At 42.8% G+C, this 22,145-nt stretch overlaps 1 protein-coding gene across 3 annotated transcripts in view; it reads left to right on the forward strand.

Annotated features, from left to right (window-relative positions):
• LOC126870415 (CUGBP Elav-like family member 4) overlaps positions 1-22,145 on the forward strand; it is a 552,273-nt gene that overhangs the window by 32,287 nt on the left and 497,841 nt on the right. For all 3 annotated transcript variants that reach the window (XM_050628111.1, XM_050628105.1, XM_050628114.1), the window contains exon 2: positions 18,526-18,608. The gene's annotated coding sequence lies outside the window, so the exon portion shown is untranslated. The remainder of the gene's footprint in view (positions 1-18,525; positions 18,609-22,145) is intronic.

Raw genomic sequence — 22,145 nt, forward strand, 5'->3', positions numbered from 1 at the left:
TAGCGTGGCACGCGCCTCTGGCGTTCACCCCTCGGGGGAAACAAAGAAGCCTGGAAACAGCAGGCCCGGCCAGAAAGGAGTTTTCACCGAGCGGCTCTTGCACAATGGCACAGTTAGGGTTACAAGCTTCTTGACGAGTTGCCAAGTCGCGTCGTTGACGGCGGCCTCGGTCCTCCTTTGTCGACGCCAGCTAGACGTCGTGCGACTCTTGATGATCGCTCCTGCGAACGACGAGGCTGGCGACGGTGTCGGCGTCGACGGCACAAAGCTCGTCGTCTTTGCCACACGCCTGTGCCCGCTCGTGCCGTTATAACCACCAGACGACCGCACGTCGACGTTTGATCCGCTGCCCAGAATTGAAACGGTGCCAATGAATCTGCCGCCCGGGATTTCCGCGACCCTCGTAGAAATCAAACATCGAGGAGATCGCCTTGCCCACCCGGCTACTTACTTCTTTCCTTCTTTCTTTTCGCACCGAAAAACTTTGCTATAAGCGATAAGATACGTTTCTCTTTCGCCACGATACTAAAGACCCTCGACTTCGATCACGATCCAATACCCCCGTACGATTTATCAACGGACATTTGTCTTGGAGTTACGTTCTGCTGCAGCGGATCCCTGGTTACTTGACGTCCATTCCGCCTTTTGCTTTTTCGATTCGCTAACTCTCTTGTTTTTCCATTATTTTGTTTCTCTCTTAACCAGATAGTTTTACTTTATTTATTGCTAGACCGCTATGCTGGCTCTTATTTTCGACAAGATACAAGATATAATAGTCCCTTCGTATGCTATGAAATTTGCGTTACGATATCACGATGTTACTATATTTACCTTCTACGTTACGTTTCCCAAATATTTACGCGGCATTACATACTACAGTGAATTTATGGATAAAAGGATCTACGTCGCGTTACATTATTATATTCAATTTCTAGAACATATTAAATAACGTGTAAAATATTTATTCACGGTATCCGTTTGTACAAAATGATTGCGTTATATTCTTCTGTGTACTTACGCGTTTCTCGCCGACAATTTTCCACTATTTGCAACAAGGGTAAGGATTTTCGAAAGCAATTTCGATAACAGAATGCGATTTAATGCCCACGTTCACGAACGTGAGCGTTCCGGCAACTTACTCCAGACAGAGTTATTCAAAAGTCGTTAGCCTGGCTCATCGGAATCTGCTCCACTGTCACGTAGAGAATAACGAGCCGTTTCGACGTCGAATGGAACGCATGAGTTATCGAAATTTCACTTTAAGTTGAATCCGATTCCTTCCACGATGAAGTCGACGATTTTGGATTACGTGCTCGTTTGCTTTCGTCGAGAGAGTTGTCGTACGTAAAGAAATTCAAAACGTTTTCTCGCGTGCGAACCGTACACGAAGGGGAGTATGTATACGGTAGATGTATGTACAATGTGACCGCGCGTGGCGGAGACAGGACAACGTGTACATGTTTACGTGAATGTACCTGCGGACAGACGCCGTGCTCGAAGTCAAGCTTTCCGAAAGCTATGCACGTAGCCGCGAGCAGATAGAGGCGGCCCGTAGCTTCACTTGGCAATGATCGCCAGCCGGTGACTCTGCCAGCCATTAACGGACATGTGTCTCTATTCGGGCTTCAGACTCTGCAATAGTCGGATTTCTCACCTGTAATGCCTTCTTTGTTATTTCTTCCTACGTGTACACAATTCTGTATACACGCTATACACGAACGGCGGGATAATAACATTCGTGACAATAAGTTACGCGATAACTAGTATCGCGTAATAGGTAGGTAAAGCGAAAGCTTCGTTAACGTTTCACGGATAATCGAGATTCGTTAATTTAGGATAAAAGTTGCATTTGTTGTGTAAAGCAAAGATTATTTCTTACACAGGGGAGGGGGCAGGAGGAAGAAACAAAGGGCCACGTTATAAAAGCGTGCGAGTAATCGTATTCCTCGATTCGTACCACTGGATGTGATTTTACCGAAAGTGGAACTCACTAGTCGAATCGACTTCTCGGATCCCGTATCAAGAATTTACAATAAAAATAATAAAACGATCAATGTCTTCGATTTTTATTCGTGATGTTTTCAGTTGTAGCATGTAAATAACGGAAAACGAATAAACCGTCTCGTAGCGACTGGTTTTAAATTGTACGGCTCGTGTTTCATCGCTACAAAACATTTGATATTTTATCGCGAAATCGATTTAAATCATTGTAAACGTACCATCATTTGGGATAATATTTCAAAGGCAGGCGGAGCGTAGATTTTCGAGGACGTGACAGTCCGCAGGGATGCTTTTCCAAAATGTACTTTTACATTCGAACGTAGATCGGGGAGACGTCGGTCGTATTTTCTGCTCCTAAACTTATTGTTATCATGGTAACAATATTGCCAGCACGTATATCGGCGGTTTAATGTTATGCGTTCGCAAATAACAGCGTGATTCATTTTAGCAGTAGAAGCCCGCAGTGGTTTGTCAATGGCTCGATAGCGGCGTCGCCGCTTGGTTGTTCCGGTCATTAAAACTTGATCCATCGAACTATTTGTTCGTTCGTACATGTTGCAATCCCGAAAGTCTCATTTTTCACGATATCGCCTCCCCGACATGGCTCTCGTTCACATTTTTTATGCGTCTAACTATGCATCATCGTAATGGCGAAAGCGAAGCGCGACGGATAATTCACGCGCTTTTGACCTGCCTGCAGTGGCGTTAATAAAAATCATAGTCTTATTTTAATCGAAAACATTTGTGCGTGTCTCGTTCATAAATTTTACGATTCTTCGCTATTTCGAGCAAGCGCGAGGGTCGACAAAATTGTAAATTCAGTTTGCTTTGAATCTCCGCTATTAAATATATTCTAGCTTTGATCGATTGCGTTATAAAATCGATCACTAAAATTAATTTTCGTTTGTGTTTTTTTTTCCACGGACAATGTAACTCGTGTTACGAATTGTAATTATTACGATTGGTTACGCTTCGTTGTGTAAAGTATAATAGGTTAACAAAATGCACTTCTTGTAATCTGTCTGCAAACTTTTAACCGCGTTACGAGTCGAACATGCTCGACATCAATGGTGTTTTCATTGTCATGCAAAAGTGCGAGCTTATGCTCGATGTGAAGCAATTCGGCAGTCGGTTGGACACAATAGATCGGACAGTCGGCACGGTACAAAATATGCAAATTCGACGGACGTCGGGAACGGGCCGACAAAAACAATAAACGCGAGCGATTGCATGTGTTCATACATCGATGGATCCATAAAAATATCCGCGTGAACACGCTTCGAGTCTGGTGGAACAGTGAGTTTGGCGAGAAGCGAAGAGAAAGGACAAAATGCCACATGGTGTGAGTAGCCCCATTATTTCGCAACGATCACACTGTCCATCCGTTGCATTTTACACGAATTTATGGCCAGCAAATTTACGGATAGGTCGTAGTCATTTTCTTAATAATATTCAGAAATATTTCTTACTGTCCGAGTTATTAAGTTAATATTGAGTCGTGCGATGTAAAATTGCCATTTTTATAGGTCGAAATAGAAACGATCGTGTTCGTTGTCGATATCTGATTAAAGCACGCATCTCTAATCTCTAATAAATTGGGTAAGTTTGAAATGTATTTAAGATCAAAGAAAAGTTATTCGTTCGAATTGCCAAGAAATACGAGAGTATTCTCTCTCTCTCTCTCTCTCTCTCTCTCTCTCTCAGCATTCAACTTGGCCAAAGTGCAGGTCGCTTTCGATGAATCAAATAAGAGATCCCAATAGTGGAAAACGATATTATAGCACAATTCTACCTTAAGGTGGATATAAAGAGAGTAAGTGTAAGAGTCGGAATAATTGTTCACCGTTTGCTTACGGTGCGGCTACTACGTTTTTCTTTACTTATTCTTTCCCTTGTCGATAAACAGACCAAGAGGTATTACCTTGAATTGCATTCACGTTCGACTAGTTGAGCAATAAGCATAATTCTAACAATTATATTGACCTTTCTTCAAATATCGACACATCCAACCAGTAGTAAATACATACATAGATTATACTTATTGCACTTGTTCTTTGGTAATTATCTTCCTCCTGCTCGTATTAAGATGTACCGAACGTTCTGTGTTGCTCGACAACTCGTAGGGGCAGTTACATTTCAATTTTGTGAACACTGTTTTTCAATGGTTCGTGGTGTTCCGTTTGCACTGGCTTTTCAAAAGTGTTTGCTCAGAGCACGGTTTCTCCAGTTTTCACACTCTGCTCCTAACACTTTCTAACTACTTGCACCTCGACGCGAGTTCTGTCGGACCACTGTTCGCCAAACTTTTCTTTCAACGAATTCGCTCTGTAGTCCTCGAATAGACCACACACGAGTAAAATACTCGTCCGTGTATAATGTGTAATGTACATACAAGAGAAGTTTGAACCATCGAGATGTTAGTATTATGGAATTCGATTCAAAAAGTATGAAATTTTCTCTATCCCGAATGGCTTGTATTCGTGAACCGGCGCTTTATCGTTGCTCGCGAAATGTGTACCACTGATACAAGATTTCTAGAAAAAGGAATTTATAAAAGCGCCAGACATACCGATAAATTAAATCGATATAAATGCCTGTACGTTTGTTTCTATATACGTATAATATAGAAGGTCGATTGCGCGTTTCCACGCAAGATGGTAAAATATCGAACGCGTCTTTCACATTATCGCGTCGACGAATGACGAAAGAAAACACAGAATCAAAGGATAACGTAAAATATCGCTTCTACAACGTCTCACGAAACGCAAACAATTTGCCAAGCTGATCTCGTTGTCTACCCGCGCGGCATTGTATCGGCGATCCCCGTTTCCATTTCGTCGAAACGTTTTCTTCACAGCTGCAAATGGTATGACGAACGAGAAACGATCGACGAGAAGACGCGAGTGAATTGCGAGGGAAAAGCACACAGTCTCTGGACCGGTGAGGGTGAGAATAAAAATGGCTTAGATCAAGGAACGGATAGAGAGAAGCGAATCGTTGGCTCGTCCCGCGGGGCGATTTGACGGGTCTGTTCCTTCCATCCCTGCTTTCTTTTTTCCCTTCTTGTTCGCTTTCTCACCGACCATTTGCTGGCGTCGCTTGTAAATATGAGCGGTTCTTCATTCGGACAGAGAGCAATAGCCCTAACAACGTCTTTCTGCCGCTGTAGCATGGCGCGAGGCCGTTTCACGACGACAGTTTTCCTTCGTCTGGGGAGTACACCGCCATTCCTTTCTCCAGATACTACCAGTCTGCGGAAAGTGAGATCATGGAACGCGTGGTAAAAGAAGCGACGTGGAAGGAAAATACGACGTGGACAGGTAGACCGACTGGAAAACGAGAGAGAAAAGGAAAGAGAAAGTGGAAAGTGGAAAGTGGAAAGTGGGAAAGTGGAAAGTGGAAAGTGGAAAGTGGAAAGAACGCGTCCCACGACAATCAACGTCTATGGCGCCGCGCCATCGTTCTTCTCCTTTTACGCGATGTCGTAAAAGATGCTTGTTACGAGCGGCGAAGGGACAAAATGACAGATCGTAATAAGTTCTCGTTCAGCCACGGTGGATTGTAGTTGCGCCGGGACGTATCCAAAACCCGAAACGATGTCCTCTCATAAGCGATTCACGTTGAACCCTATAGGGGCCAGCGTGTGTGATAGGTCGAGCGGAAATCGTCTCGAGATGGTCGGTCGACTTATTTTTTTCGATTTTTCAAGAACAATTTGTATTCGAGACGATAATTTGAAAGTTTGATCTTTGCTGTTCCGATCCATGCTTAGAAGATATAATTAAAGATAGATCGTAGATGTATAATGGTTTTCACATTTTTGAGAATATTCGATTATTGAAAATAAAGCGAAAGTGGCGATTTTGCGAACGTAGCGGAGCCCGAGTATACTATGTACACGACCGTCGTTCGTGAGCCGGTATAAATTGCAGAGCTCACTTAGCCGGCCAAATTTATTCCAATCCCGTAATCCGCGCCTATTCATACAGATGCAAATCGGAGAAACGTGTGCCAAATTCGTACGCATCCTTCTGGAAACGAGATACCTCATGGGCGAAGAAGGATAGGCTACACGGTAGTCTGTGCGGGTTATGTTGAGAATGAATTAACGTGACCCTAGTTAAGAACAGAAAGACCAGGGGTTACGTGGAACAAGGAGAAATTGAGCGGCGGAAGGGAGACGAAGAGATGGCAGGACAAAGGATGGAAATGAACAAGGATGGTCACTGTAGTATGAAGCATTGTAACGGTCCCTTTGGAAGCAAACCTTTGGGCTTTCGAACCTACAGCAGAGCGTCACGATATACACAGTGCACGCTAGTTCTGACCATCGTGAATTATTAAATGTCACAATTAAATGCTGCGGTAGTCATTAAAGCGGCAGAATTCACGCTGGTACCACAGTTTGCCGCCGTGAAATATTAAGCCATCAACCGGTTCAGTATAACAACGAATAAATGACAGCAGACCTTATTGCGCTTTCGACCGTTTGTTTCACGTTCGCCATTATCGCAACGCAATCCTTGACCCCTCGTTATACAAAAATTCACTCCACAAATTCACTCCACAAGACGATCGTTAAGCTGCAATCCACGGTCCACGCGTCATTCGTAACATTTACATTTTCCAAATAACGAGACAGAAGACAAATCGGAAGGAGAGAATTCTTTGCTTGTAACACGCGTAACGATACATTTTGGAAAGTTACGATAATAATCTTATCTAGACGCCGAGCGCAGATTTAGTAATATTTGCAAGGAATTTTACTTTTTACTGTTTAGTACGATTCCATCATTCGATACAAAATAACTCTCGCGTCTAATTTCGATCGACTACGGAAAACAGTTGGAAACAGTTTGGTGATACCAACGTTTCTCGAACATGCCAGTTGACATTAATTTTCTTGCGTTAAATGCCTTGCAAAATCTCGCGTGTTATTCATTTAGAATTGATTGACATGGCAATTTAGATAAATTAAGTAGGTACCCCGTGAGAGAATTAACTTGGCAGCCGATCTAAACTCTACCGGTGGAGACGAATGGGTTGCAGTTGCCTGTAAGGCGCATTTCCATCGACACGCGGTAGGCGCAACCAAGATGTCTGGGGAAATGAAGCTATGCGGGTCGGACCCGTTTCATCTTCCTGCAAATAATTTAATCCGGGCTAAATACATATTTATGTCTGTACATAGGCAGAGCTCGTATGTAGGGAAGGGTTGAATATATTATATAAGCCAGGTATCTAGCTTTAAGGATACATGCTTTCTTGCGTAATATTGTATAACGGGACGCTGTGCATCGGTAGGGCTATTAAAATTAATAAATGCAATTTGAGACCTGGATTGAAAAGTTTCGGAACCGCGAAAAGAAAACGACGATCTCGCGTACCGCTCGAAAAAGATGCGCGGCACCTGTTCGACGCTTTATCCTTCGGTCGATGTTACGCTCGAATCCGTACCGTCCGATCGAACTTCCTTCTTGCTTAACGCTTCCGTTGGTCGATCTTGTTTTCTCTATCCTTCCTTCTCTCTTCTCATGCCGCGGTACGGCTACCACTGAAATTGAACGCGACCATGCGTCCAGGATGCTTCCGAATATCCGAGAAAGCCTCCTTCAGTATTTCCCAGGCACGATATTTAATTTGGTCGACGTAAGAAAAGGCGATGAAAAACAGCCAAAAGAAGAGACAACAAGAGATAGAGAGAGAAAGAGAGAGAGAGAGAGAGAGAGAGAGAGAAAGGGAACAAACAAAAGTTGAAAGGATCTGCATAAGGAAAAAGAATAAAGGATGACGGAGAAAAACAGAGAGTGGGAAAACGAGAAAGAGGAAAAGACCTCGTCAGTTTGGTCCTTGGAATGTTAATAACTGCATGACTCGGCTATTTTTATGTTTCTCCTTCCGGTGACATTAAAAATCCTGCACTAGACTTTAAATATACATATACATTAATTTTATTAGTTATTACATATTAATTATATATATGTATGTATGTAATTAAGTTAAATCGTAAAGTTAAATCGGGGCTCGATAGATCTTGCATAGCACGCTGTACGTTATCTTTCAATAATGCACTTGACTTTAGCATCGTGCTTTTCGAAGAGTAACCGCATGGAAGAGAACGGAGCGGGTGCGATAAGAAGAAAAGAAACGGACAAAATCTTATCTAATTATTTATGAAAATGGATTTGTTATTGTATTAAGGGATGTAAGCCGGATATTACAAATAAGATTTATTACGTATGCCGGATGTTGACACAAATAACTTGGTTCGTTCCAATTATTCCCTTGGTCTTGATTTATCAAGAGAAACGGCATTCAACGTGCGTCGAATTAATCGAGAAACTTTCTAAGAAGCAATTCCGTATTATCTTCTTTCTTAGCTTTATATTAATTGTAGATTACCCGATATCGCGAATAGGCGCTTAAATTTATTTCGTTCCGTATCAGCAGTGGGAGAGAACAATTTGGCTCTTTTATGAAAATGCTTTTTTATTTTATTTAAGCTAATAAAACGTCTAGTGGCATTTCGTCATTAATAGAAGAAACAACTTTCTCTATGTTTCTTCTCTCGATATTCGAGATACACGTTCTTTACCTTCGCCTTCTTTATTCTTATCGAACCGATTTCACTTTTCTTTCTTAGTGGAAAGCTTCATCGATATGCACGAATAACTTCAGACGCTACAGCCAGTTTCATAGTACAGTGTGCGTCATTGGCCGTCTTTAAACTCTTAGCTACTGCCTTACGTTTCGCTTCTAGCTTCCCGAGCAGTTGGCCGCGTTGCAAAGGTCGATGGGGCAGAATACCACGAAGTGGGTTCATCGTTCCGTACCATGCGACCACTTTACTTATGCGCTCTCGACGGCCTTATGGACCGGGATTTCGTGACCGCGGAAGAGACGAAGCTTCTTCCCCTTCTTCTTCTTTTTCTTCTTCCCCGCGAGAACCTTAATCCTTTTTGACACCATTCGAGAAAAGGATTGCATTGACTCTTTCTCGCGGTGGCATTATTCAAGGTAACATTCAAAGCGTATCTAAGGCGGTGACATTTTATATCACGCGGTGAACAAATGACGATTTCCATGGGAAAAATAGGATAGGACAATATATGAAATCTTGTGGAAAAAATTGACGTTGTTTGACTTCGTAGTACAAGATATAAGAGAACGGTGCGTGCAATTTTGTCGTTTATAGTATATATCTACTATACTATACTGTCCGTTAAAAGCCGTACAATTTCATTTACGATACTACTCTTGTATAAATTCTCCTCTAAAAATCCCGTTACCGATAAACGGTCGATTTACTCGTGATACACGGGTGAATACGTGATACGTACGCAGAATCTTCCAGACATCGATATTCAAAAAGCAGCAATCTCACTGAAACAAGGCGCGCGATATTCGACATTGACGATAAATGCCGATACTTTGAGGATGAAACATCAACCTTTTGCGGAGCTGCTAGCTAGGTGGCGTCGGGGTTGCGGTTATTTGCATATTTCAATTTCCTCTGCGCAACAACGACGGTACTGTCGATGCGCGGCTGAAACACGTTCACGAACGCGTCCACGCTAACACATAGTTTCTCGCTTGCACGTTTTGCAAGTATATCGCTCCTCTTTTCGTAAACGTATCTACGCTGGATGCATCTATGCGAACGAAAGATCGCGCAAATCTGCGCGGAGAAGATGTCAACGTCGAGAGTAAACGCTGCTCGTTGGATGCTGCTACGTTGGGTTATGGTTATACAGGGTGGTACGGTAATTATCCAAGCCAGAGGCAACGAGCTAATGATATAAGGAGCTGATCTAACGTTCCAGCTTTCTCATATCGTACTCGTATGAGATCTAAGGATTACAAAGTTCTAAATAATCGAATGCCGCGTTTATTCGTATTACATAGGATGCTTCGAAAGTGCCTAAAGGAAATATGGTTGAATTCTACATTGTATCGTCGCAATTTTCTAGAATAGCGACGTTACATCGTTTCTGTCGTCATCGAGCATTTACAGTAATTTCCACATTCAGCCGTTACGATGGTAGCGAGAATTGCCCAAGTTTAAATATGATTACTGGTGATCAAAGAAGCGCAGGAGAAAAAGTTATCCAACAAAATCTACCTTTCATTGTTACCTAACAAAACGGTATACAATTCCTTTTATAGAAATAATTGTCGCTTCAACCTGTATATCCGCATCCGAGCGTTTTTTCCCAGATAGTGAGGCGAGTTTGTGCGGCATGTCAGCTTGCACGTGTGTATATATATGTATAGGTGTGCCGGACGCTATCGCCTGAGAACGTTTCTCGTTCCGACTCGGCTATATTACCTGCGTTCTATTATAAAGACCATTCCGCAGGACACTCTTCCCTGTCCATTGTAGCGAGGCATTTCAATTTTCAGCCGAGATGCAAATTCCTTGTCTGCGCGAATCCCGCGAAACGAGCCGTCGAGACGCCGTGGCGGCGCACGACGCAGTGGCGTGGCAGTGCTAAGACGCTGCAGGGTCTAATGTGTAGGTGCGGCGAATAGGTCTATCGTAGCCTCATTTCGTTTCAATTCATTAGGGAAACCGTAAAATTCTAATTCCCTGGCTGCCTACCGCTCGCTCAACACCGTTTCGGTTCGCGGGAATCGCCCTTCCTCTAGTCGTTGGCTCAGAAACTTTCTCTTCTTCGTCCTCTTTGCGATATTCGCCTCTGCCAGCAACCCGTTCGAATCTTGTTAAGATAATTGGGAGAGTCAAATAAACGAGTTAAATAAACAATATCGTATCTGAACGTTACAATTGTTTCCTCAATTCGGAAATTTCATTTGTTAAATGGAGTTAATGGAAAAAGCGTTCTCGGAAAATTGATCGTTCCCAAGGATGGGAAGTGCATCTTAGAAATGTTTATCTCAGAGTGCAAAGCACTGCACGGCCGAATTTCATTCAGGCATGCATTTATTTTCAAAGTTCTGGGTTGATACCATGCTATTGCCGAAGGTATCCCTGTCTTCTCGTTCACCTCTTCTACAAGCGGTAATCCTATTTTTGAAGGCGACGCTGCATCGCTTGTCGTTTCTTTCTCATTCTAAGCGATCACGTTTGCTCATTGGCCAGATTTCGCGGCCAAAGTGCCTGCCATAAATTGTCTGAAAATATTGTCCTGATAATTATGGAGATAATTAATAATAATAGTAATTAATTAGTCAAATTAATAACAATTAATATAGTATAATAGTCTAGCGCCAAGTTAAATGACACCACCGCGACGGCCTTTAACACGTGGTCGTCGCCAATATGTAATACAATATGTAATTGTACAAATACGCGTAAGTAGTTTAGCATCAAAGTACAAAGATACGTTAATACGCGTATCAAGTGCTAAACGTAGTATCGCTAATACGAAACTTAGAAGTACGACTCGTGGGTCGCTGATACGTCAGAGGCATCCTTTATAACGGTATATCGTAACGCGTGTCTTTCAACTTTTACGAGTTTGAGATGCGGGGAGCGTCGGTAGACCAACATCTATCTAGACAGAGACGTGTAAACGTCTGGGAATGGGAGAAATACGAGTGGTTTGTAGGAGACGAATAAAGAAGCGAAAGGAAAAAGGTGGTAAGAAAGGAATGGAAAACTTTTTCATTAATGAATACATGCGACGCACAAACGAATTATATTCCGTCTTCGGTTTACCCTGAGTTTGCCGGAACGAAGTAGACTGGAGGAGTGGTGGTCTCTCGAGGGGTATAGGCAGCAGACATAGGCGTCGGCAGTTGTCCATTGAAAGGGAGAGAGGAACGGAGATAGGACAACGACGTCGAAGAGAGGGAAAGAGAGATCTCGTTGTATCGATCGGCGTCATAAAATCCATTTTATGACTTGGACGCTGTCCAGTGACTGGTGTATTAGCCGTCGCATTGCCTCGCAAATAAAACGCTCTTCTACTCTTGAATCCCCTTTAACCACCTCGCCTCACCCTTGTCGACGTCGGACGGTCGTCAGACGCCATCAACTTTCGTCCATATTCCACACGTCTCTTCCTATCGTTCCTCTTTTTGTCTATTTGTTCATCCGTATCGTATGTGCCTGTTTAGCCTTTCGTTCGTGATCGATACACATCGGTAAGTTTATAGACGAAAGCTGCGTAGCTGGATGATCTTCGTGGTCTCGTGGCTTTCAAGCTCGCTAACTCTGTCTCGAGAGCATTCGCGTTACGCGAAACACGCGCTCGATTATCCTGCGATGTTTACATTGTTTCACCGTTTCCCGAGTACCGATACCAGCTCCAATTATCGTAAAGATGAATTTACTTGGGGCCGAAGTTGCCAGTCGGTTCTTTATTCGATTGGCACGGAGACGACGTGGCGTCGCTAATTCACACCAGCTTTACGACAGTTTTACGATTAAATATTTAAGAGCGTTAGAGGTGTCTAGACGCGAACGATCGGTCGTTCGGAGTTTAACGTTCGCGTCAAATCGTTCACCTATGCGAACGAATCGCGTATGCATATAGGTGTGTTAACATATGATATCTGGGCGGATCTCCATGACACCGGCGCGACCGGAACAACAATAACTCGTTTTGCACAGGCATGTTCCGCGTCGTTTTAATCGACTCGTCTGTGAACGATTGCGAATCAGCGTAATACCAGCGAAATACGTACCTCGCGACCGTCAGGCAGCCGTTCTACAAATTGGTCTGCCACGTTGAGGCCATGAGGAACATCGGTGCGAGTCCGTTCGTAGTAGAGGATAATTAATCCCAATTGAATTAATTAGATTCGCATAGCGAGAATTAAGTACCATCGGGGATAGCCGAGGTATACCGACTGCGTAATATAGGACATTGCTTTTTGCCACTAGCACGCAATAACCTGTCATGCTATACAGAGAATCAACGGAATAATTGAATCGCTGAATTTACAATGTTGCAACGTAGGTAGTGTCTGTATTTTCGATAACGATTCATCAGTCGGACGCGTTAAATTATTCGATTCTTACGATTAGTTAATGGCGGGTAATTACAGTGTAAATGGACGTGATGATAATAGATGTTGTTTTTTCCAATAATATCTCGAATTTAATTAGAATATTAAATAATTGGAATATTTTTGAAAATTCGTTAATCATTTCCGTTCTAATTGTTTCAAGTCTTAGAACTTTGTTTCCTCGATAAAGCTGTCTCGTGACGTTGTTTCTAGTTTTCCTTCGATCTTCAAACGTCGATGACCTGCGATTGCTCGAAACTGCGTTATTGTCAAACTAATCGTAAACCTTGTCGTAATTGCAAACGCGTGCTAGCGCGATACCCTTAATTTCTTTCTTCGAGAGCGTTTCTTTTTAAGAGCGAGAAGAAAATGAAGTGGTTGGAGGGTGATCGCGATTGTTTCGTCGATGGTCATATATCGTGTATTCTTGCGATAATTTTACTCTCGGCCCACGGTGCAGAGACGATAAAAACGCGACATTATTCTTGAATAGCCTCTAACGAATATATCTTGCCCGTGCGTTGCAGAATACCTGACTTTTGTGACATCTTGGAAGATAACACGTGCCTTTCATATTCTCGTTCTAGTTCTCGTTTTCTCTTGTCTTATTCTCTTCGTTTAAACGTCTCGTTGTGCTATACCTAGCATTCTTCTTCCTGTCTGGCGCTTAAATAATTCGAGGAGAATATTATAAATTTTCGAAATAGTAGCGCGACGAGATAAGAAGAACGGAGACTAAATGAACTGATATTAGCACGACGATTTCTCGATTTTTTTTCGTCGCGAATATCGAAACTGGGGATCATTGTGATCGATAGGACGATCTTTTCCAGCGATAAGCATTGCCCAGAGGCTTCAGAAATTCAGAAAGCAATTGCGCTCCGAACCAATCGAGTAATTTCCTCGATGAATTTCTTGGGGACGTTTGAACGTGCGTGAATAAAAAAAAGAATCGTGCACGAAATTCAAGCAGCACGCAACGTTCTACGCTTCGTTTCTCCACTCACGAATATAAATAAAATAGAATCGAGCGCGAAAATAAAGACGAATCTGTGAAATGCGTCTGTCGAGAGGGAACGAATCTCTCGTTTAAATCTAATTGAACTAATTGTTTAAACCTTAATGAAAGAAACGTATCGACATCTCGAATGGCTATTTAATGATCGTTTCGAACAACGAGTATGTATTGTCTATTGTTTTTGCAATGATCCGATGTATTCGTAACGGAACTTGGAAGAACTAAGCAATACAGTTTGCGTTTCAACCTGATTCTTCGGTATGCTCGTAGGAAAGGAACAACGTTGGCAAGGATGGAAGTTGGCACTTGCATACCGGGCTTTCGAATCCAAATGTATTTGAAGGAAGCCAAAAAAGTAGTGCCAAATAGACGAATACACTGCGATATGAAAATTAAGCGAATATAAAGTGTGTCATCGAAACGGGGCCGATTTTTTTCTCTTTGTTGTCACGGATTGGAAATTGGAAATTAGCTGGCGAACATCAGCATCGAATCTAATTACCATTTGGATGAAACTGGCCGCGAAATGATGTACCTCGCGAGAGAAAGCAAATATTCAGTAAATGCAAATTTCGGAAAAGTAGATTTAGCTTCTGTCTCGCAGTCTGGCAATTCGTGTATGGCTGTAGGCGTTATCTATAGATTTAATTCGGACGGAAGACGGGGCGGAAGCTCAGGAAAGCGCGCGCGAGAGGTAGGAAGAAAGGTCGCCCTTGTTCTTGATACGCCACGGAAGCTAATTCGCCTTGAAGCCCCGCAGGGCGTATGGCTCACGAACTTTTCTATTCCCGGTGGATATTAGCCGCGGAGAATAAGAGTGTCATGCAACCTGTCCCAATGCAATTAAGATAAGCACCGGCGATGTTTATAAATATTTCGGTCTATTCCCATTTGCCAGGACGATACGGGGCAGCAGGGGTAAGGGATGGTGAAGTCGGGATAGCGTATATCTGACAGCGAATACTTGGCGTGACCACCGCCGGCGACGACCCCTTGCAAACTTTCGGATTCATCGCCAACACGACGACCAGTTTCGTTCTTCTTTAACGCGTTTCCCCTTTTCCGTTCCACCCTACGCCGGAGCTTTTATGCGGGCTAGGTTAGACGCCCTACGCGCGAATACCACCGTTTCGCAACACCTTCGGATAACTAAGGGGGATCTCGATGCGCGTACAACGTGTCGCGTTACATGAAAAATTACAGCACCGTGGCAACTGTACACCTTCGTCTTTCTTATTGCCTCATTTTTCCTTACTTCCACGGTATTTCCCGCCTTCTCTTTCCCGCTCTGTGTATGCCTCTCTCTGTTGCTCTCGTTTCCAAAGCGACGCGTCGCGACGACGTAATTCCCCGCTAAGAAACTGTTGCCGCAGCGACTCCACCTGCTATCGCGACGAAATTGCATCCTCCGAGTCTCCGTGAGATTAAAACGTCTCGAGCTTCGCGGCACGGCTCGGTGAAACGACAACACCGACGACCGATTTGAATTTTGCATGCTCGAACGATGTGACGAGCAATCGTGCACAAACTGCCAGCAGGCTTGTTTGTTTGTTACGAAACAACGCTGATAAATCTGTCGGTAGAAGAGATTTTATGACACGAAGGTATACCGTTGAAAGCATAACTTGCAATACCGATCTGCAGAGAATGTTACTTGAGTGAACGTGAAATAGAGTCACGGTACTTTAATTTAATATCTGAATAGCTATAATTTACCTTGAGTTATTACAACAGTATCGGTACAGCTAAATCGTTGAAACATTCACATACCGATATAAATGTGATATTTACCCTTTCGAGATATAATCTTGCATAATCTTTTTAGATAATTATTTAGAAATTTATTTCGAATGGCGATTCCTGTGATTTTTCAATATGTTATAAAATTCAACGTTTTGAACAGCTTTTACCTACGCACATAACTGTCGGACGGCCTTAGTTTCCGTCGCAGTTATATATTCGCTGCGACTGTCCACTGCACGTGTCCGGTATCACAGTAGTGAATTCTGCCTATAATTGTGCATCCGCGACGACGTATGCGTTAGCGTTGGTTGGTTGTTGGCCGTTCCACGAGAACAAAATGACAACATCTAATCCAAACCTATAAAAGATACCGACACTGCGGACAGTTCTTTCGCAGATATCCTGGAAGCTACGGTCGGCCGACGGTTATACGTATAGGCAAAAGTTGTTCAAAATGTTGAGATTCGCAACATGTTAAAAAATCATCGAAATCGGTGCTGCGGGTAGATTTTTGCATATTTAATTGCCATCTGTTTATTCAATATTCAATATTTCATTTAAAGAATAGACCAGGAACGAAGGAATAATTAATTTCTCTATTACGTTTTATTGTTTCTTGTGACATGAGTGCGAACGAAATCATTTTTAGTTCTTGCCCAAAATTATGAAATTTTGATTGTTAGGAAACAAGAGCGTCACGATAAAGTTGCAAAATCTACAGATGTTGCTATTCATGAGTGCACTTTATTTTTTAGCAGTTTTCATGTTTTGCCTATATAGCTCCTGGTTTGTACGAATCTCCGTGTTTATGACACGTAAGATCGCTTACACGTGATGCATGAAATTTTCACATATGTGCAATTTTGCTTGGAAATAGGTAAGGATCTGACCACGGAGTGTGGCGAAGGCGTTGATGCCTTTTTGGTAGACGTACTGTGAGGGACCGCACATAAATGTCTACTTCGACGATATGTTCCAGAATTGATTTATTGTTCCTTTCACAAAATTAATCGCAAAGTCCATCGAAGCGTAAAATGAAAAGAACGGTGGAGAAGTTTCGGAGAAATCCAGTCGGAATCCAACGACGAAGGGATGCATGTTTCTATGTATGCGAAGCTATCCTGATTATCTGTAAAACGAATAGTTAATGGATTCCGTATCCGTGGCAGTCGTGATTATAGACAGATCAAGGCTATCGGGCAGTCACGATAATGTCGTGTCGTAAATAGTAAGTGATCTTAGACCGAGTTCTGTCCACGAGTCTCGCAGCGCGCGTGCTTGCTTACATCCATCTCGGTGTGTTGAGATAGTCAAATGGCGATCAGATAGGGCGAACAGGCCCTTTGAATAAATCCTCAGACCGATAGGAAGGCGGTTCTAGGAGGTTTGCTCGACAGTGCGATAGCCGATAATGGTCTGGTTCAGCCACCGTCCAATTCTAGGGTTAATTACCATCGTTTTAACCCGCTATACCGGCGTCGGTTCTTAAACTGGTTCGAGTCGTTTTGGAAAATTAATTTTACGACGGCGAGAATGCCGATGATACTTCCGCTGCTCCAGGAGATTTCCAAGACGGTGCGCGAATAAACGATTCGATTAAAACGCGTTGTCCTTTTCGACGAATTCGAATTTTTTTCTAATCGATTCGTTAACCTCATCCGATCGGAAAATCCCGTTATACCGTGTCATATATATCTTAACGTTACTTATCATGCCTTTATAACGCTATTATTTATATCACAATTGTGAGACAACAACTTGTTCTCGCTAGCGAGAAATTTGTGCGAGTGTAGAGGGCAGTTCGTGTTACTACACGGGGATTCTTACGTAACAATGTTGATAGCATAACGAAAAGACAGATGAGCCATACGTCAGCATAATATAACAGTCGACCTAACTAATGTAATATCACGATTATCGATCGATAATGCGTTTTGATACTTGATAGATCGTCGACAAGATTCGACAACCGTCGTGTGTGAAACGTTGTTCGCGAATTTAGCAGGAAACGATCTTCGGGAGGGTTATCCAACAAGTTTCCCCATGGAAACGTCACGTTCATTCCTGTACGACGAACCAAAAAGTTCGAAGAATTCAGTCGACTCCGCAACTGCGTGATGTACGGACATTTCCGGCGAACGTTTCTGTGACGCCCTGCCACCCCTTTCCTTGTCGCACGTTGCCTACGACGCGTTGAAAAAATTATAACGCAGAAGTTTTCTTAATGTGGCCGCGCCAGTAATTATGCAGCGAAAAGTTTCAATCGCTTATATCTAATTACTGTGACGCATTGACTCGCGTCACGTAAATGTTGGGCGGATGGTGAACGCATGCGAAAGGTTGACGCCAAGGGTGCACTTTATCACTTTCCAGATAAACCTGCCATATAGATTTCATTTCCCACAGAACTTGTAAATACGTAATTCTTGTTCGCCGCGATTGCGATTAACGTTACGATATTTTTCCATCTGCGTTTCTTACTGGAATTCACACGAACGTTTCCCGTGCACGCTTACTTTTTGTTTCGATTCTCGGCCTTTGAAGAGAAATTAACGAATCGAACGAAAATTACTATGAATAGTAAGGTGGGAAAGAAACGATCGACTAGCGCATCATTGCGTAAATTGCGATTGATGCTTTTAATTTAAAAAGTGATGAGAAATAAAGTGTATACGAATTATAACGATTTAAGAATGCGAATAATTATCGACCATTTATTTCTCAGCAATCTGGTAAAATCTTGTCCCAGTTTTGATTAACTGTTGCTGTTTTCTACTCTGTTTCAGGCTGTGCATTTCTCACCTACTATAGTCGTGACAGCGCAATCAGTGCCCAGAACGCTCTGCATGAGAAGCGGACTTTACCAGGGGTAAGTATTTACACATTTAAAACACAATTTACCTCCTTTTGGGTTTTCTCGCGTACCGGTGAACCGACTTACTGTATGGTACGTGGGTTACGTCAACCCGTGATTGCCTTATCTAAATGTTTCCTTACGAGTGTCCGCGTTTCTCGAAATACTCGCATACTCGCGAACATATGTATGGAAGTTGCTCGGTAAAAATTGATCGTGAAATTCGTTTGTAAACTAAAGGCCGTTTTGACCGTTCGAATCAATGGTGAACTTGGAAAATAAAAAATTGTCTGTCTCGGTTTCTTGCGACGCTTCATCGAATAGCCATCGAACGCGCGCGAAAATGAACTGCCGTAATTTTTATTCGGTACAGTTTCGCGCAGAAAAAAGGGAGCGGGCAAAGCTGCAGTGACGTTAACAGATACTTATCGCTGGCGGAGCCGTATGCCGTTTTCCAGGCAAATTCCAGCGATTCACCCCGCGATCCGGAATATTAAAATGGCCCGGCGTGACAAGTTAATCTCTTAACGCCGAAAGGGTAGTTAGGAAGGGAATGGAGGGCCGATGGTAAGAGTCGAAAGGAGAGCGGGGGACCAGAGGGCGCAACTCGCAGAGTCCACGATGTATCATCAGACTTTCCGTGCGCCTTCTACAAATGCCAGGGCTGGCTATACGCATTCGTATCCCCGACAAATATGAGAATTTTGCGTTCCTCTTTTCACGGTTAGTCCCAGGAAACGCGTAACTAGTCGCGTCTGCGTTTCATGCTGCGTATAACGATATTATGCGCCAACGTGTATATACGTACGTACGCGTTACTTTGAATGTCGGGACTCCCCCGCAAGCAGCGATCCGAGAGAAACAGCGATCGCGCGAGAATTCTATCGAATCAATCCGTTGACTCGGTCTTTCGGCGCGAAGAAACCTTCTACAACTTGAAAACGATCAACAGTATAAATAACCCACAAGAGGGGAACGATTGTCTCTGTGGTTTATCGAAATGTCACCAAGCATCGGATTCTTATTCCAGTTTTATACGAATTTCGTACCGTTTAATCCTCGCAGCTGCTAATTAAAGTCTTACTTCATCGGCACATGTGGCTTTTAATCGATATCACTGGGCGGTTTACGTGTGACAAATCTCACTGGCAAATCTCACTGACAAACCTAACCTCGAATGAAATCATCTACCTTGTTGCATATTTTCGAAGCAAATAGACTATAGCTCTCTTAAAAATTTCCATCGATCGTAAACGTAGGGGCTGAAGACTACGAGTACCGGCACTGAACACTGCTTAACTGCCAGAGCAGTGCCAACACGCCCCTTCCCATTATCCAAGCTACCCCTTGGAAGTCCGTAGCGAGTACTGGCGTTATGTTTCGTTAATCTATCCCCGAAACAACGCAGCTCCGGTCTTGGCACTGCTGCCAGCGGAAATCGTTTTAAATGTTATGCCGAGAGATGTGCCGGGGGCTTGGCTGAGTTATGACTTTATGAAGAGGCAGCAGACGCATATACGGGTATATACGGACGCATTTTTGCGTCGCTACGGGCATACGTCCGAGCACACGCTCACAGGGCTGACCAAACACGAAAAAAAATTCTCTTCAATTGCTTCGAGCGTTCCGGTGAGTGTCCATCGACGTGGACCGTTTCGAAATTTTTGACATTTTTATGCTGTTCCGTCGGGGGAAGATACTTCGCTGTAGTTTATTCGTGAAACTCGAGCTGTTCGAAAATACAAGGGATTAACGTCGTTGATTAAATCTAACGCAAGGTGATTAAACCTTTTAGCTTTTTAACAGGTATAACGATGTTTGTTGTTATAAATAAGGTATACGTAAAGGTAATAGGTTGTTTTAGATATTCTTCCAGCAATGGCTGACGATACCTGTTTACGTTTACCTATTTACGAGGATGTTTTGTTCAATGGACATAAACGTTCGTACCCTATAAACGGAAGGATTAATCGAGCTCGGAATTTCTTACAATTCTATATACGCGTTTTGAATAAACGTCCGACCTATATTTAGGATGTTGGTCATTTGTTGATTGACCGATCCAAGTTGTAATATTCGGACGCACCTGAGACCATAACTCGGGCAAGCAGCGCGGACCCTTCATAAACAGGGATCGCGAGCGAACGCTCCCGCTGTGCAAGCAATAACAATGCCCGTGGCTAACCGGCTATACTTAGCCTATGCTTACTACGGAAGCGATCGTTGCACGTGCGCACGCGCTTGTTCACGCTCGCACGAAACCCCGAAAGAAAGTATTTGGTATCCCACTTCCGGCCGTTATCGCGATACTTCTCACGGATTCTGTTGTAGCGTGCACGACTTATAGCGGCAGACTTGTTTGACGAATTGTTCCAGCTATTTGACTACGTCGAAAATCATTGTTCCTGGCAAACTTAATCTTAACGGCCGCGTTTGTTTTACACAAACTTGCTTCATGTATGACTTACAATCTGGGCTCATCTTTGCGAAAGTTTCCGTCGTGTGTCACCAGAACCAGATTAAATTTTGCTGGAAATTAGAGATGAAAATACGGAATCGTAGATCCAAATTCCATGTTGGCTGGAATAAGAGACGCGCTGATTTTCCACGCGACACGCTTCAAATTGTTCTTTTCATTTGCTAAATGGAAAATTATTATTTATTATTCGGATTGCACCCAATTTTCATATTACATCGATCTACCTCGGGGCATATAAAACGAGGACACACGTCGTTATTGATGTAATGGCAATGTTGTGCGTTTCGTTCTTTACGCGCAATTTCCGCTTTAATTTGCGTTATAAATGAGAGAAAAGATGTACGTGTATGTGCGTGTTTCGTATAGTCGATGGAACTGTATCTTATATGTATGTATAGATATGAAATAGACTTACTAAAAACAACGACATATTTGACGAGTTAAAATAGTATTACATCTACACGATCTTAAATCTAATATAGATTTTCTTTACATTGAATGACATATCTATGTATATAAAAAGTACTGTTTACCGATCCTTATTGTTAGTCATAAATATAACGAATAGTATTTTCCATCGAATCTATGAATCATCGAATCTGTATCGTTTGAGTCATTTTTCACTCTAGATTTAACTTAAATTTTTTTATTTCAAAACGTTCAATTACAATGACCTTTATTTATCTTCTCGTGAACGAGCCTGAACGGTCCTGAATTTAGCTGTAGTCATACCTTGTTTCTTGTCTAGAAATATTCTTCGCAGATATACAATCGTGTAATTAAGCTACTACAGCTAATCTTTATTCCGAATCGCTCTCATCGTTGTTTCGATGGGTTCTTCGTAAGGTTTAATGGGCTTTTCACGTGTCCGACAATTCATCGCCAACGGTGACTCACCGTTTCACTTTTTACGTTACATATTATATTATTTTATATTGTACGCGATATATATTTTTTCCACGAGAAATCTCGGAGCATTTTCCTACGATAAAGCCTTCCAGATTTAATTCCTGTTTATTTGCTTTGCTCGTCAACTCAGCCCCCGCCTTGGCTGCAGTGTTGGTCTAGTCGAC

Source organism: Bombus huntii, chromosome 10, assembly GCF_024542735.1.
Source record: "Bombus huntii isolate Logan2020A chromosome 10, iyBomHunt1.1, whole genome shotgun sequence".
In the NCBI taxonomy this organism is placed as follows: domain Eukaryota; kingdom Metazoa; phylum Arthropoda; class Insecta; order Hymenoptera; family Apidae; genus Bombus; species Bombus huntii.